Source organism: Epinephelus moara, chromosome 10 (assembly GCF_006386435.1).
Source record: "Epinephelus moara isolate mb chromosome 10, YSFRI_EMoa_1.0, whole genome shotgun sequence".
NCBI lineage: Eukaryota > Metazoa > Chordata > Actinopteri > Perciformes > Serranidae > Epinephelus > Epinephelus moara.
In genome coordinates, this window is record NC_065515.1 from 26,054,380 (window position 1) to 26,073,494 (window position 19,115).

The 19,115-nt window shown below is 41.8% G+C and overlaps 1 protein-coding gene across 2 annotated transcripts in view; it reads left to right on the forward strand.

Annotated features, from left to right (window-relative positions):
- Nucleotides 1–19,115, forward strand: part of kank4 (KN motif and ankyrin repeat domains 4) — a 93,524-nt gene that overhangs the window by 40,203 nt on the left and 34,206 nt on the right. The window lies entirely within an intron of this gene.

Genomic DNA, 19,115 nt, shown 5'->3' on the forward strand with positions numbered 1-19,115 from the left:
AATCCACCAATGAACACAAAGAGGAAACAGAAGGTGCACTCTGGATTCCACTCTCCATTAGGTTCTATGAAGATTGACAGATTGTTTGTTTATAATCGTAGTTCTGTTACATTACAGTGACACAGATTAATGACACTAAATAATTTACAATCTGTATCTGTACATATATTTATATTCAACTACATTAATATTATCCATTTCCATTTCCACTATTCATTGCTCCTGCACTACTGGGTGCCTTAATTTCTACCTACCCACCTGTATCTCTTGAACCAACTAAATATCTGTACTCGGAATGGGCGGGATTTATGCCAGAAGTGGGTGGGGTTTAAATCCAAACTGGGTTGGGCCTATTCAGAAGTTGTTATTTTAAGCCTGAAATTTGTATGGATCAATCAGAATTTGTAATATTTATTATCTATGAAAAAAGTATTTACAGAACAGCTCCAGCATTGAGCTTCAGGTAGAAAACTGGATTTTCCTTTATCAGATAATGACAAGTCGTACTCGTGATAAGCACATTATCTGTACTGGATACTCGTTTCATCTGAGTATTCGGCTCAACCCTAGTTACAACCCTACCCATGCCATTTCCTGTTCCGTCTTCTTTTAGTCAAACCATGCAAGTGAATTTCATCTGGCACAGTCCAGTCTGACCACAGTGTAATAGAAAAATATAAAGGCAGCCAAGTCTGTCTATATACAACCATGCAGTCCTCTAAAGAGGTCTAATCGGGCAAAATATATGAAAATACCTGTGTGGGTGCAACATGGCTGTTCAAAGCCAGATTTAAAATAAAGTTTTTTATTAATTAACTTTTAGAAGTATGTGAGATGCTTGTATTAAAGGGACACTGTATTTTAAAAACCTCCATAAATTTGTGGATTAATAAGTGTTGTATTTTAACTTCCATACTTGATGCGATTTGTCTATTTTCCATTAAAACGTATATTTAAAGTTTAATTCTTTATCAAAGTTTCAAACTGTCAAAAGTAACATCTGCATAGTGCTCGCCATTTGCAGCTCTAGATCTGTAAAGAGAGAACACATCCTCATACAATGGTTCGTATACTAGGTTATGAATTAGGGCCCGACCAGGTAGGTTAGGATTAGGAAAAGAATCATGGCTGGGCATGTAATGTAACAACATGACATGGCAACATGATGTGACGTGACGTGACGTGATGTGACGTGACGTGACGTGACAATGTTACATACTTAAAATAACTCTTATAACTTTTAGTTTTGGGACACAAACCCCAGTCTGCTGGGTCAAAGTCCTGTGTTTGTTTGACCCAACCACCTCCCTATGCAGACTTTATCGCTCTTTATACTGCGGCTCTTGACTTCCATCTTCACTCCAGTCATAGGAAAGACGGCAGCCTGCAGTGCATAGGTTACGTGATCACAGCCTCCTGGTTCACATTAACATGGGTCACCGGTATGTATGAATTATTGTGAATTACTTTTTGTAGGTATCAGTACTAACAGTGAATGAGAACAGCCGCCACATCATACACTGTGAGCAGTAGCAAAGGGAAAGCTGAAAGTTGAAATTGCTTCATTTTTACCGCAGTTCCATTTGGTGTTGAAGTTACGGTTGTCAGAGTTGACTTATCCCTCCTAAAATGGAATATTATAGAGTTTGCTGTCTTTTCACTGGTTGAAAAATGACCTCAGCAACATTAGAGACATCCTGATGGAAAGGATGAAAGGATAAGAGGCAGTCCATCCCGTTGAAGCTCTAAAAAGTTGCACTCACTTCTTGTGCTTTTTATTGAAGTGAAAGTGGAGGCACCTCCGTATTAAATCTGTCTCACATAGATGTACACTCACTCACAAACTCTCTGGATTGGTGTTTAGCCAACTTTTTTCAAAGCCTTGTCTGACGGTTTCACTCTCTGCTTTTGATAACCTCATCAGTCATCCTAAATTGAATCCGGTCTCTAATATGTAAATCTTTCTGGCTTTGGCTCGGTGTTTAATAGTTGTTTTTCCAGGTTCTCACTAACAATTGCCCCTCAGGCTGTCCTCTGCATCGAGGGAGTGTAGTTACACATCTGCTGTCCATCCATCATCCTCTTTTGTCCCAAACCCACGTACCCATACGACAGAAGGTATTGCTGCAACAAATGACTGAATACACCTCCTTTTTTAAATTACACAGGAAATAAGTGTTTAGTCTCCCAAACACACCTAAGAGTTGCCAATTGAAAAGAAATATTCCACATCAGAAAGTACAAGGTGCAGCTAATGTAGCTGCAGCACCCTGACCAGCACCCCCTTCATCTCACTTCAGCAAGATGCAAAAGTGATGGATTATGCCACAGTCGCAACTGAGTGGAAAATCAATTTTTCCCTGAGAAAATGTTTCTCTTACATACATTATCATATTTCACGCTACATGACACAGACTGAGATGTTTTATTTTCAGATTTTCGATTTCGCTTACGGCAAAAGCAGAGACGGGCTGATGATTAAAAAAAGTGGGAGTTGGTTAACGAGGTGAGAAAAAATAGTACTTCAAAGCCACAGCCGGGTGGTGCAGAGTTGGGAAAGAGGTTTTTTTTTTGTGCTCATTAGGAAAGAGAGAGCAAGAAAGGGAGAGGAGTAAAACTTGAGGTTGTTTACACTTCCACTACACACAGACTTAGGGTTTCTACCTGGATGTTAAATTACAACCGGGGTGCTGTCTGAAATCTGTTTACATTTCCAGAAATGATATTCTAACAAATATCCCTCAGTGGACGTACACAATAATTAATCTCCTTAAATAAAAACAAAATAAGAAGCATTTATTCAGTATATGGAGATCTTGAAATCAAGCAATTAGCAAAACAAACCAGCATTGGATTGGCACAGTTTACAAGCAAAATATCAGAAACAGATTTAGAAAATGAATCAGTAACAAAAAATAAATTGGAATGAAATGAGAATACTAATTGGCTGAGTGTCTCTGTGGAGTCAGAATGGATGAATGCCAGAATCCATAAATAACCTTGTTTCTCTAAGGCTGTCTACCACATGATGAATATAATCTCTGTTTCACAGGTGCAGTTAATAATATGTGTATTTCTTAATAATAAAAAAAGAAATATGTTTTATGCAAATGTATGCAAAATTAAGACTATTAATCCTGCTTAGGGAGGGGAATATAGCTGTGTCAACATGTCAAAAAAGGATGAATTACTTTAAAAAATGTCTTTAAATGTCTCCTTATTGGTATTGCATGACCCGCCCAGCCCTCCCTCTGATTGGCTAGTTTGTTGCTTGGAGAAGGTTTAGGCATGAGGAGTGAGATTGGTTAGTGTTAATGCTCATTTATACTCCATATACTTTGTCTGTTTCGGACATTGTGAACGTCACTACCCTTCCATGCGTCCTTTATGATGGCATAGATACAGCCAATAGATGGATAGAAGTCAAAAGTTTCACGCAACAACAAATGAGGCGATGGTGGAGAAGGGCTTAATATTGTACCTTTTAATGGATGCAGCGTTGTAGATGGAGGTGGTCTGTGTGGATGGAGAATTCTTTTCACTATACTACCAATTCGTTCCGTTCCGCAGTTATTTCAATTTCATTGTTGTCTCCTACAGTCGTATCTCGCTTGAACCATGCTACATTCGATCTCCAGTGGACTGCTGTTTCGTCCATATCCATAAGTTTTCAGAAAACGTGCACAGATACGGACCAAATGAACTCAGTGTACGGACAGAAGCCTTCGACTGTCTCCATCTCTGTATCTAATGTTGACCCTTGAGGTGAGAATATCAGAAAAAGCCAATTAGAGGCAGAGTAAGGTAGAGTAGGGTGGGCATGCCTTCTCCATCCCAGGATAAAAAAAAAGAACACTCCACACTTGTGGAGGGTGTTCTATGTCTTTTAGAGACTACAGCTGGTCACCATACTCAATATCTGACAAGTGCTCTGCATTTTCTACAGCTCTGATTTGTGCATCCGACTGGCCATCACTTATACTTAAAGGTTGGATCTGGAGGATTTTCAAACAAAACAAAATATAGACATATACAAATGAAATCCTGCTTAATTATCACCTATGGGCTCCTACTCATGTGTGGTGGTGACTCTGTTTGCAGAGCTCCTGCCCTTTAACTGTATTTTGATGTTTTTGTGAGCTCGGACCTCTTCTGGGCGGAGATTTCCCCAGCCAATGAGAAAGTGCAGGTGCCGTGCCCGAGCGTGTCCGAGCGTGCACCAGCGCGAGCCTTGCCTGAACCTCTTCTGTGAAGCCTTCTTCCGTATCCCCTTGGATATTACCTCCAGGTCTGAAAAGCAAAACCAATCCCAAAGTGCCTTAAAGCTGCATTCTGTCTTATGGCCAGCAGGGGGCGACTCAACTAGTTTCAAAAACTAGTCTGACTGGAAACAAGTCTATGAGAAAATGACCTTATTTCTCACTTGTTTTATTGCCTCAGTAAACATTTTTCCAATGAGTTTACAGTCTCATTTGCTAGTTTCAAGTCTTCTCCAATACAAGATGATGTTCACTTTGTAAATGATGGTCCCATTTAGAGTAAAATAGACAATAAAGCAAGTGATGCTTTAGGGTGTGGCTACCTTTGCTACCGACAAGTAGCATTTAGGGCAGTGTCCTTGGGTCTTCAGTCACATCCACCTTTCTCTCCTCCACAGCTCCACTCTCTTGTCCAATTATGGTCACCTCTGCGTTCAAAAACAAAGATGGTGACTGTCTAAATGCCAGTCTCGAGGCTTCAAAACAGTACTCCACAAACCAATGGCTACATCCACTTCTTTTGTATAGTCTCTGAGCATATAATTAAAATAAAACATTAAATAAAATGTGGCTGGAACTAGCAGCTCCACACAGCTCACGACTCGATATGCTTGTTTGGTTTCTCATTCTACTGCAATGACTCAACTTCCTGACAGCAATCGTTTTAATCTATTATAAATATATATAGAATGAAATAAATTTGTGGAATTGTATGCTATCACGTATCATATTATAAGAGCAAACATTGGCATATCCAGATCATGCTTCAAGCCCTCAACCTTTATCTAACAGGATATACATATCAAGCATGCTTGGTAAAGATAGCCTGTCATGTTCATTGCTACACAAATGGCGAGCCGCTGTCTCAGACGCTTGTCTCTGCTGTGACATATTTACTTTGGCATCAAGAAACTGGGAGAGGTTTCTTTATCATTGTGTCTACCTTCTTCTCTCTGTGTGTCTGTAAGAAGGGATAAAGCCTTTGGTATGTTATCCAGCAGGATTCCGTTACTTACTTATTCCCAGCTCACCCCATGGTTACTGCAGAGATAGATGGCTTCTATTAGACAGTGAGAGACAGAATGAGGTGAGTTGAACGGGGGTTTAGCTACACAGAGGCAGACACCCCCCCACCCCCACCCCCCCACCCCCCCATAAGACATTGTTTTGATAAATTTGGGGTCTATGAGATTTTGGGATTCAGCTACAGTGAAAAGGGAGATGGAGAGGTTGAAATGATGTCTCCATTGTTCAACTGAGCATGTCCCAGATCTTCAACATCTGTGAGTGCATGTGTGTCGGTGGCGCGCGTACTGTATGCTCTCAAGCTGCAGTAAATGTGGGTTATATGTGCGTCTCCTTGTTTGTGTTTGGTGTGCAATTTTAAAGAACTGTATCCACCCACTCACGCGGCAGCTGACAGACAGACAGATGGATGCGCAGCAGTCGCGGCATCTCTTCAGTGTCTCTGGGGAGAGCAAACTACAGTGCTGTCAATATGAAAATCAAGCAGATACATTTTGCAGCAGGGCTGGGCGAAGACTGAGCAGGACCCAGTGAAAATGCTTACAGCGCAAGATCAAAAGCACTTAAGAAAAAAATTTTGCTTAATTAAAACGATTGCGGGGATGTGATCAGAAAGACAAAAAGTGCAGGGAAGTGGCACTCTCCTCGCAGAAATGAGCCCCCTCAAAATCCTCTAGAAAATAAAAAAATATACCTCACTGACACCCCGGCTAATGATTTATCTCACCTGGCAGCAAGAGGGAATGAAAATTAAAAGCCCTGTTGTCAAAATGAGTCCAAGCTGTGTACTACAGACAGGTCCAATAATCAACACCCCCTCATCAGCATCTTGTCTGCCTGTCATTTCTCTTTCCTGTCCCTCTTTAGTATGTGGTTTCATCTCCTGTCTCTTTACTTTAATTTATTTCACTTCTCTTCAAGCTCCCTGTGTTTCCTTATTTCATCTGACTGATATCCCTCAATCCTCTTCTCTCAAAATGTCCTAATTGCTTGCTCACTCTTGTTTCCCATCATCCCCTTCTCTCACTATGATTAAAGACATGGTCTCATCAGCAAGTGGCACAGTAAAGTTCATCTGCATGTCTTTGGGAAATAGGCAGTGCAAGCTTGGTGACGTAGGGAGTACAATATAATACTGGCAGGATGGAAAGAACAGAAAAAACATTCATACATTAGGTGCACTATTACTTTGTATGATGTACATTACTACTTTTCAATATTTTGTATAATATTTTCTCAACATCATGGTGCTATATTACTTTTCATTATCATGATGACTTGACAGTGTAGTGCAATATCTATTTCTCAAATCATATGCAGTACTACTTCTCACCATTATATCATACTAGTCCATACCCATTGAGTACAGCATACCATACCATGACTTAGTCATACCAAAAATTAAAAAACAAACAAAAAAAACACAACAACATTCAGCCACAGGGGGAGCCACAGCGATCGGTCGCATTTTAGCCATTTTTAAGCATTTTCTGTTGTTATAGCGCATACATATCTACCAAGTTTAGTAAAAATAGATATGGCGGTTAGGCCTAGATAAGAAATTAGCTCTCTAGCGCCCCCATTTTGTTTGATGGGGTCAATAATGGAGGGGTCCCCTCAGATTATGAGTGGTCATATGCCTACAAAGTTGCGTGGTGATCAGTGAAACCCTTGAGATGTTATACACCTTTATGTGATGAGCCACACCCTCCGCAATATTCATTGCCTTATAGAAGCTCAGTTTTAGTAGTAGATTGGTCACACTTCCTAGGAAGAGATCGATTTTAAGTGTTTTTCAAAAAATTCAAAATGGCAGAAAATCTATATAACCGGAAGTTATGGGTTCTTGGGGCAAATTTGTTCCTCATGAGGAGAGGCATCTCTGTGCAAAGTTCCATGTCTCTGCAACATAGAGATATGAGATATATGAGATACGCCCATTCAAAGTGTGCAATTTCGGTTGCTATAGCGCCCCCCCTTTGGCCAATTGATATAATATTGCTTCATTCACATCCTCCCATGACCCTCTACCACTGTGCCAAATTTCACATGGATTGACCAAGTCAGTGAGGAGAAAAACATGGAACACACACACACACACCTACAGACAGAGTTTTCGTCATTATATAGTAAGATGTAACATTGATTATCAGGTACAGTCTGCATTTTCCCACCATTTTAGTTCATTTTAGTAACTCTTGTACTTATCTTACTGCTATTGTTACTCTATTAGGCACTGTTTTTTCGCTTTTGCTCCTTGAAAACACTTCTTATCCTGTATATTTTTATATTTTTCCATATATTTAATACTCTATTGTTTTTAAAACTGGGCCCAGTGAGTGACCCTGATGTGGGGACCAGACTGGTCGACCCGTATGCTTTCATTCAGTGGATAGATGATGTGACAGGACTGCTGAAGGTGGGATGGCCAGCTTTGTATTACTGTGCCAATCTTACAAAGGAGGACAACACTTCAACAGTTTCCTCCAGTTTGTTTTGCTATTGAAGCTAACATTAGCTAATGCGCTAAAAAAGTTAGCGTTGTGGAGAAATCCAATATTCTTAATATCTCCCCAATTTCTGATTCTGTGGACATGATAACCCTTAATAAATAACGTTATTCATCCCTACAACAGTAAATACCTTTTCCATAACCTGATATGAAGTGTGCGCTGCACAACACGAGCATTTTTGATGATTGCCTCTGTCCAGTCCTTTCGTGTTATCGCATTTAACCATAGCTGTCTTCATTTTTGTTGACGGGCAGTGGCGGCTGGTATGTGATAAAATGTAAGTTTTGAGCCATGACTCCTTTTATTCTGGCACCCAATAACACAACAAGACAACATTTTAAGACTCCTGTGTAGCCTATAGCCCTGTGGTGGTGAGTTGTGTTTTGCTTCCAGCTAACAAACTGACATCATTGTGACGTCAGCCTTAAAGGGCCCTATTTGTAGCAGTTCATTAACAAGAGAAACCAGATCCAAACAGTGTATGATAGCCCTCTCCATTTTGGACTCCCCAGCTCTCCATTACCTCACAGATCAGACCATTGTGTTTCTCTTTTTCTGTTTGATATTCTTCAGTTCTCCCGTTGCCTTTTTTCAGTTTTTGCTAATTGCTCTTACCCCCCATCATCAACCTCTCGCTTCCTTTATCTGCAACGTTCTTCCTGTTGCTGCTCCCTCAGTCTCACAAAATTCTCTATTTGCACCACTGGATTATCTTGGTACATAAAGAACGGCCCGTCAACATCTACATCGCCACATCTTCGGCGTTAAAGCCAGCGGGGCCTCGTTTCTCACACCTGTCCAATATTCCGCTGCTGCTCTTTGTGCAGTCCTTCTGCCTGCAGCGCTCTGCTGTATTTAGTGTGCTTCCCAGTGTGGCGAGACAGATAATGAAAAAAAGGAAAGCAAAAGCACAGAAAGAAATACAGGTGGAGAGAGAAAAAGGTTGAAGAAATGAAAGGGTTCAGCCCCTGACTCTCTTCTGTGTAGCCGCAGGCAGCTGTGTTGCTCTACAATGCCAATAAACAAACCGCTCCCCTCTGGTTACACTTCATCTTCCAGATTAGTTTGACACTCCAGCTTTTTAAGATAGGGAACCATGGAGAGTGTCAGGAAAGATAAGAGAGCCGGTGTGACACGAGAAAAGGGCTGTGAGCCAGACTAGAACCCTTGATTTCACAAGCACATGGTAGAAGCTCAGCCAGCTGATTCACCAGTGCTGCCTCCTTCTACATCTCCTCCTTGTTTTCTCCAGTTTTTTCCTCATCTTTCCTGAAAATCTCTCCTCTCCTCTCGATTCTAAAAACACTGAGTGGGAGTAAAATGCCCGAGTCCACATTCTTTTTGTTTACTTGCAACTGGATCCAGACCAGAAACAAATTCCCTCAAAAGACAGTTTATTTACCCAAAGAAATTACTTCCATTGTTATCAGCAATTATGCAAATCCCCTAAGCCATTTCCAACATGTGGCCTCAGTTTTAAAAAATTCACAGCATTTTGTTTGAATTATAAAGATCTATGTACATGCTATCTCGCCGTTGTCTCTTTTCAACTCAAAGGAAAACATTACACTCAAACAAAGGACTCCCTCAGGGCAGATAAAGATGGCTCTGCTTTGTGTGAGCAGTACGCAGGGGTCTAGAGTAGGAGAGAGACGAGTATATGTTGTATGAAATGATGTTTATCTTTAAACCTTTTATGATTAAGGCTCACGTCCGATTTCTGCGAGGCCTTTTCTTGCTGACCGTAACATTTTGTTGCAGCATGTGTCAGACCTTTCCAGATGTAATACATTACCCTTACAGCATGACGACCAACCGAATAGATTTAACCCTTATAGCATCAACACATCTATGACCCACGCCACCCCCCTCCCCTCCACCCCCACGTCGCATTTTCACTTATGTAAGGAGAGATCCTGGGAATTGTTCAGACAAGGTCGCGACCCCCATGTAGCTTCCCGTCAGACTCAACAAATTGCCTGTGCTGAGAGAGGTGAGGCAGCCTCCTGGCCAACGCCACTGTTTTCCACTTGTACAGTGTTGGACAGAGTGAGCTCAGATGTGCCTCGAGATAGCTGGACAGATTTAAAGGAAATCAGTGGGAAGCAGAAATATTCTTTACCCTCCAGAAGCTTTGTAGTCATTGCCCTTTTAGAAAAATAAATTTCTTGGGTGTTACTTTCATATATTTATCCATCATTTTGATTGGGAATGATGACATTTAACGCCTGGGTCCAGACCTTTGATTCCGCCCACTTCACCGACTTGACTGATTGGTCTGGCATCATGGCATGAAACTGCAGTTTCTCGGTTGAAAAGTTGATTGATCGGGCACCCAGTGGCTCAGCAGGTAGAGCGGTTGTCCCATGTACAATGGCAGTGTCCCTGCCTGTGGCCCTTTGCTGCATGTCAGCCCCTCTCTCCCACTTTCATACATTGCCCTGTGTAATAAAGGCATAAAAGTCATCTAGAAAAAAAACAAAAAAATGATCAATCCAGTGAGCACTGCAAAGAGGCAAACGAATAGCCAATCAGCGCCACCGGCGAGACTATCACCGCTGTAAAACTGATGTCAAGCGCTGTCAGGCTGTGCAACAGAACCAGAGATGTAAACACTGAATGCAAAAAAAGCACACGCACCTTTTTATATACCTCTTTTCTCCACTTTTCTTCCCACTCAAAAACAAACACACTGGTCTGGTCTCTCTCTCTCTTGTGCAGAAATTAAGCTGTTCCACTTAGCGCTCCCCCTAGAGGCCTGGGGTCTCATTTATAAATATTGCTTATGCACAAAACGGCGTACAGCACTTCCCACGCAAAAGTTGGGCTCTATATAAACAGACTTGATGGGAGAAACTTTGACCCATGCTTATAAACATTTTGGAGACAGGAAATTGGTGATGCCAGATTGTAGATGGTCAAACATTTTTTGGCACATGACATTTTTGGCTTTTGTCTGTACGTACATTTTTAGTATGGATCCTATGCACCATTTTATAAATGGACTTCTATTGTGTGTGTGTGTTGCATTTTTTTCGGAGTATGTGTGTTTTTGACTTTGCATAGTTTCTCTATTTGCAGTGTGTTTTCTGCTAATGTATTTGTGTTGGCTTTCTGCAGCATGTTTGTGTTTGTTTTTGATTTTTATAAGTGTTTTCAAATTGGCATTCCCTCTGAAGTTGCAGCCTGTTTCTCCAAATGGAATTGTTTAGGGCCATTGTAGCACATTTACCCTTGTCAGCCACCTAACAGATCTGCCTGCCAGAGCATTTTCCATTTCTTTATAATGCACTGTACAAATATGGTACTGAGTAAAACAGTATTACAGTATGTCATAGCTGATAAAAACATGAGAATAACACCCAGGTTGAACATATAGTAATTCCCCTTTAACCATGCCTATTATCATGAGCTTTCAGGCTGTTAACACTACTGCCACTTTTGCAAAGTATATATTTATACATTGATTTCCCATCTTCCTGAGAGCTGCTTATTTCTGTCTGTCTCATGACGTGACGAAAATCAGTGTGGAAAGACTTGAAACCTGCTTTAGATGGTTAATCAATCACAGTCAACATTTAGTCAGTTATACTGTCATCATGCAGCAGTAGGACTGTCTTGATCTCCACTACGGGGCCACTGCTTCCCATTGTTGCCCGTATATCATCGCATTTGTTTACATGCATAACTTACAACTCTCCCATTATAGACTGGAGGGTGAGACACATTGGCTGTCTACTCGGGTCATTGTTTAGGCTTCAGCGGCTTCAGGGTTGATTCATGGTGGGGAATAAACTTAGCAAGATATGCCAACACAGAGAGAAATACGAGATGTACCGTGCCGCCAGGAAGACAATAAAACATAGATAAAATAACAGGCACATAAACACTATCTCTCTCTCTACTTTGTTCCGCTCGCTCAGTGCTCTGTAGCTGCGGTTTCTTGGCTGTAGTGATTATTAGTGATATTAGAGCGTAGGCTGTAGTCTGTGTAGTCTGTCGCCCCCACAGGTCAGCAGAGTTCAGCCCTACAGGAAGAGGATGTCTGTGGGAGAGTGCAGACCAAAGTCACAATCAGGTTATTGCTCAGCCATGCTTCACCCACACTTAATGATAAAACTCTCTCTGTGTTTCTTTCCCTCTATCTTTGTCTTTCCTTGGATCCTTTCATTGTGAGGCCCGTGCATTCTCTTTTCTTTGTCAGTTTTTTTGGTCATTTTTCACCTCTACAATTTGTCTCCGTCCTTCCAAATCAGATCACCACCTAGGAAAGACAGAGATTGAGATCAGATAAAAGTGACACTGAGATCAGATTGAGTGACACTGGGGGATAAATAAAAACAAATCTTATTTACAAAGACAATAAGAAACTGATGCTGAAGTTCCACTCCCAGCATCAGTCACTGGAAAGTGCTTCCTCACAAAATCAATGAAAGCCGATCACATTGTGTGCGAGCTGCGGATGCATTGTTTCACACCTGATAGAAAAGTGCAAGCTCAGAAATTGCCCAGATTAAATTCCTGACGACTGATGCACATTTCCATCCCCATCTAGTGCACTGAACTAACAAGGAATTTGATTTTGTTGTGTTATGTTTTATTGACTCCAGTAAAAACATCGTAAAATCCACACAAGCTATCATGCCCACTTAAAGACAGGCCTGTGTTTTAAAGTGACAAATCTCATCCAAAAAGTAAATAATGTACCATTCGCGCCTGCCTCCAGTTTGCTGTATCGCAGTTTCTTCAAGCTTAAAACACCAAAGCTGTTGTTTTGCACACTATTAACTAAAGTACAGATGCATTTTCCCTCTGCTCCTCTTTGCAGACAAGCCACTCTGTGGCAGCTAGAATGACACATTGTCATGTTTAGTAGAATTTGTGGGGTATAGTGACTCCTCTGAGGCTCAGATGAGAGTCTGAAATGACAAAACCAGGGAAATGTGACATTATAAAATACAAAGGAATGCATCTGGGCACGTCTGAATGCATGAGAAGCTTGGCATACGGAGGAGAAACTAGAATTATGTCACACTGTCTTTAATGTGTCCACTCTTTCTGTTTCGCTGTTGTCTGTCTGAGCTGCTTCTCTCACAAGCCAACAAGGAGATCTTTTTGTCCACTAATTCACATATTGACTACATGTATGTTTTACACAACAGTCATAGGCTGTGGTGACCCTTCGTAGACAGCCTGTCACTCAAAGTGGCCCCGGCCTGAAATGTTCATTCAATCATTTTCTGTAACCGCTTATCCTCTTGGGGTCACGTGTGGGCGTCTTTCCCAGCTGACATTGGGCGAGAGGCAGGGTACACCCTGGACAGGTCACCAGACTATCGCAGGGCTGACACATAGAGACAGACAACCATTCACGCTCACATGAATGAGCGGACAATTTAGAGTCACCAATTAACCTGCATGTCTTTGGACTGTGGGAAGAAGCTGGAGTACCCAGAGAAAACCCACGCTGACACCGGGAGAACATGCAAATTCTCCACACAGAGGGGCTCCCCCACCCTGGGTTCGAACCAGGAACCCTCTTGCTGTAAGGCGACGATGCTAACCACTGCCGCCTGGCCTTAAATATGCGGAACTTTAAGCCTTACTAAACAGGTGAGTTATATAAAAAATCACCACCCCCATACAGTTATCATGGGAAATTAGCTTTAGAGACCAAAACCATTTTTTGTACCACGCTGTAAACATGTTTACTTCTGCTGTAAAATTTGAACGTGGGGATATGTGGGGATTGACTCTCTTTGGAGCCAGCCTCAAGTGGCCATTCTAGGAACTGCAGTTTCTGGCACTTCTGCACAGGCTTCTTTTTTCAGCCCCGAAGAATACCGCTTGATGCAGACATACAAGGCTGACATGACAAGGCTGAGTTCCATCTTTAAGACTGCTTCTCTCTGGCTTGCTTTCTCCCCATCTGACTGTTTCTCATACACACATACACACACATACACGCACACACAGCGCTCACCACAGCTCAGGTCATTTCTACTTGAGCTGTGCAATGAGGTGTGTACTGTGGTCAGTTCAGTGGGCGTCTGTTTCAACGTATAAACAGCCTTTTCCCTGCCGGAGGCCTTATCAGCCACTGGCCTTCCTCAGGATGTCTGCCAGCCACATACACACACATTTACAATATACACACACACAGACACACACTCACACACGTTCTCAGTGGAAAATCCTGCTCATAGCTTGATTCGCTGTTTTTTCCATCTTAAAACCATCTAAGTAATGGATATTTGTTGTTACAGTTACAGAAGTATTTCTTGAGCGATAGGGTAAACCCTGAAATGAGTGGGTTTAGTCTGGGGCTGATCTCAACGCTTCACTTGCTATGAGCCATTATGTATTTCAACTTGTAGATATAAAAACAATTACTCCAGAGGAATTCTCAATAGTTTGCAAGTGGATGGTTGGTTGTTTTCTCAGTGCAGTTTCTGCAGAAATTTACTGGTCAGTCAACATCTCACATGTCAAAAACTGTACTTCTTCTACTCTGAACAGATTTTTGACATGATTTTAGCATTGCAGACATCTTAACGTCATCTTGGGACACACAAATGAATCCACTTTCACATATACACAACTGGAATTTGACCCAAGAGAGGATGTTTTTTGAGGGGGGCTACACAGGTTAAAAATTCATCCGAGGCAAATGTGCAGGCAGCAAGTGTGTCTCTATCCTCATCTCTGTGTCTGCATATGCATCTTCCCTGCAGGAATAAGAAAACAGAGCAGCTGTGATAGCCAATGATATCATGTTGTCAGTCGCTGGTGCAAGGTTAGACTAGACTATATATGGTCTTGAGCTGGAATGTTTTACTTCCAAGAAGAGATATTTGATACCGTGTGTGTATCCCAGCAATGATGTATGGCTTCAGTAATACACAACACGCATTTCAAACATTTAAAAAAATATGCTGGTATAAATTAAAATCAGTTTGACAGATGTGGTGAGCCAACATCTTTGCGAGATAGTGTAGATCACGAAAGGAATGTCTGTTCAAAACATTTACGGTATTTTGCTTGATAAATGAGGCACAATGTAAAACTATGAAAAGAATGGCAAGCCTAAACATTGATGTATTGCCACATAGGATTTAACTGAAATGTTACGTATCCCCAGGCAAAACATGGTCTCATTCATGAATGATTATATACTACTGGTACTGGATAAAGACAGTTTTCTAAAAGCAATGCTCAACTCCAAACTCTGTTTAAAGCACAATCGTAGTTGCATTTGGCAAAACAGAAGGTGTCCATCCTAACATTAAACAATTGTGATTAATTACATTTTATACATTTTTTAAACTTGTGTATTTAGTTCATTTTCAGAGTAAAACTTATTCTATTTGTCCAGAAGGCTTCAAGCTGTTGAATTTGATGTTCTTTGAGAACTGTGAGCTTTGCCAGTAAAAACAGTTTGAGGTTTTTCACACTTGCATCCACTCAGACACACTGCACACACATACCGCAGGCTATACTTGCACAGATAATTGTGTGTTGCAAGACTTGGCATGAATCTCAAGCTGCCAGTGAACCTGAGCCTGTAACAATAGCACACAAAATGATGTTACGAAACACAGAGGGCATTTAAAATGATTAGTAGGAGTGTATTCCTTACAGTATTATGAAAACTTAGATTCATTGCTATTCCCAGAATTGGGATAATGTAAAAAAAAAAAAATGCATGCAAAGTCAAAATATTTGACAATGTAACTTGATTTGATGTGAGTTGAAGAATTAGAAGGAGCAAAATTTTGGCTGATGCTGAGTGATATATGATTATAATCACATTCTGCATATTACAAATACTTTACTTTCTTTGTTACTCCCACGGTTATAAAAACAGCCTGCATATGACTCCAAGCTGTTATGCTGAACTGTATTTTTATGAGCTGTGGAGTGCTGCAGTTAGAACATTTTTAGGTTTTCACATACAGCCAGACGCATTCAAACACATGCATTGGCAGAATCCTGGGGTGCCAGACTTTGCATAACGCTGCCTGTTGTTATTTTAACATTTTAACTGTGTTTTTGCCCGAGCTGGAGCAGAAAGACTGAGCTCTGCTCTGCTACACAACAATACACTTTCAGAATTAATGTTCTGTTTCAGACATGGAGAGTAAAAATCTCCAAAGCCAGGATTTCAGTCGGCCAAGGTCCCTGCCTTCAGTAGCCATCGCAAACTGTACTCTTACCTATTCTTGTAATGATGACGTGAGCAAAGAGAGAGATCAGATGGCATTAATATAGATATTATTATGGAGAAAAAAAGTCCATGTACAAAGGATGTTGGGGTGGATGGTCAACAAAACATTGGACTTTAACAAAGGAGACAGCTGTTTGTTTCCTAATACCAACCGACAGTCAGCCTTGTCTTATTTAAAAGCTTTAACCATGCGGTTATTGTTGCGTCCATGACAGCAAAGGTCTCCTAACCCTAACTAAGAACTTCTTTTAACCCAAACCATGATCTTTCCTTCAACCTACCCAATCAATTTTTGTGCTTAAACCTAATCAAACCTTAGTCATAGCATTGTCACCCCATAAAACAGCGATTTCTAACTTTTTCGAAGGCACAGACAGGTGATGCTGTCCTACATATGGGGGTGTCAGATCAGAGGACTTGTTGTGATGGCACCGTGTGGTTGCTTTGGACTGAGCTGGCTAGGTCTAATAAGCCCAGCCACAACACGCTCACCTGCAGGTTCCCCTCACAGGTCTCGTTCCCAAAGGGGGAGGGGCCTGATCTCTGGGCAAAGTTACATTTTCCCAGACTTTGTGTCTTTGATCACTCTCCAGCCCAGTGCTTGTCGGATGGTCAAACAGCACCTAAAACCCCCTCCCTGGACACCTTTTCCGACATTGGAACTGGGGAGGCTGTGTCTATTTTTGTAACTTTCTGAATCAGACAAGCATGACCACTTCACGCAATGCTTGGCCAGGTGAGCAGAAGTGAAAAAGTATGCAGGAGGTAAACTCGGGCTTTGTTTTTTCATTCTTTACTTCCATCACTTTTTGTACGGAGAAACAAGTGCAGCAATATGAGTGCCTTCGGGAAAGACTTTCTGAAGGTGTGTGCTGTTATTCCCATATTCAGATGATAATTGCATCGATGATGGCCAGCTTTTCACCCTGGAGTGAGGCTATTTAGAATAGCTGTGAACTAACCCCTAACCCTAACCCTAACCCTTAAGACATGGTCAAAGACACATAGCATACTACTTCATTTCTAGCCTCACCTAACCTTTAGGCTCTTTGCCTTGCCTTGGGAGAACCCCCCAGGAGCTTATTTCCCAACAGGTCTCAGGATCATGTGGTCATGTGAATCCCCCACCATGATCACTTTCAGTCTATTACCCCTCAGCCACTGCACCAACTCACCATTTGATTTCATACTCCATCATCTCAATCTCAAGACAAAGAGATACTTGAGCTTTTGACAGAATCTCCCTCCCAACAGCTGTTTGTTTCAGTTCACACTATTTTGACATTGCATTTTCATTTCTTTTAACATAAGAACAAGCAAGACGGACAGACAATGTCTAACCTCGACACACAGAGAAAAGACAAGAGGAGTGAGACTCTAGACGTCCTTGGGGCCTGAGGTGGGATCTGATCCCTCCTGACAGGAGACGGTTCATGTGATCGGCAAGGGGGAAGCTTAACCCTCCAGGCCGCATTACACCCTCTTTCAGTCCGCTGCTTTAGATGAAAGGATGTGAGCTGATTTTATGCAGTGTGTTGGACACATAGGGCGAGGGGAGGATTTAGCCACAGATGTGAACATTGTCTAAGTTTGTGTTTGACAAGCGGTTCTCTGTGCGAGTTAACACTCTCAGGAAAGAAAATCATGTCTTCTTTTATCAGTTTTAAAATAATGGGCAAGGAGCACCCTGAAAGGTCCTCTTAAGCTAGTGCAGAAGGTCCAACGTAATATTTAATTTATGTTCATGGTGCTTATATTAAATGTGTATTGGATTCCATTATCGTAACGTTCAGTCCTGTCCATGTGCCGTACTACATGTTCTCTATGTCATCCGGTTGTTCGCTCATCAGCATCACCACACACTCACAGACATCCTCACATGTTCTGCTTCCCGTACTCTTATTTAGTCATTATTAGAAACAGCATCATCAAAGTAAACAAAGTAATTTATGACACAATTAAAGTGCAAATTAGCAGTTCAGCTATCAGCAGTGCGAGTGTCAACTTCTCTCCCCCCAGTCTTAATTAAAATGAACCCTTGGGCCTCAGAAAACATCCATTCACAAGGGTTTTATTTAGAGGCCTGGCACTGCTACAGCTACGCCATATATCCACGTGAATATTTCATGTGCTCTGTATATCTCTGCACTCACATGGCATGTCAAGCCAAAGTGTGGAGGCTATACTTCAGATGCAGCGCGCTTGCTGCCGAGTCGTTTTAGGGTGGATGTTTGCTTTTAAAATGTGTTCCACACTCTCCCTGAGAGGGGAATTAGCTTTGGTGGTCTGAGGGATCGGTGCAGGAGCAAGATAAGAGATAGGACCCATTAGCCTGGGCAGTTAGCCTATTTAAAGGCTGTTAATTATTTACCTCATTTACACTACAGAGCCGGCTAGGCTAGCCAAGGTTTACTCATTAGGCTGCTTTCTGTTATTGAGATGAACAGAGCTAACTAGGGGGATTACTCGTTAAATTCACAGAGATTATACCTTGGCGAGGCTAGTTTGACGCTTCTGAGAAGCACTTTTGATCCAGTGTGGAGCTCGACCTGGACAACGCAGGCCTCGTGTGGCCCTGTGGCAGCACGGCGGGGGGTTGACTTTAACTTCTCCGGTAATAATTAGACTGGTGCATGGTGGGAGTTCACTGCAGGGCAGGTCTTGTGCCCGCAGGCTAAATACACATCACACACACATACGTCAGAAACACACCAGTGGATGCATGAATGAATGCAGACCTGTGCACAAAAAGAGTTTGCATACACACAAACACTTAAGGAAATCTCTGGCTTCACAGATACACACACTCATATCTACACACACTAAAAGTTGCTGCACTATCAACACATACACAGAGAGAGGTGGTTGATTACCGTGTGTGTGTGTGTGTGTGTGTGTGTGTGTGTGTGTGTTCTCCGTTGAGCCCATTTATCTTTTAGGGTGTGATTTTTTTCTGGGCCAGTTGGTTGCAGCGGGCAGGCTGGTGAATCTATCACACTACGCGAGCAGATACTCTGACCAGCTAGAGAGCTTCTTTTTCTTCCCTCCACCCCTCAGCACCATCTCTGCCAACACCTCCACCCCTTTCCC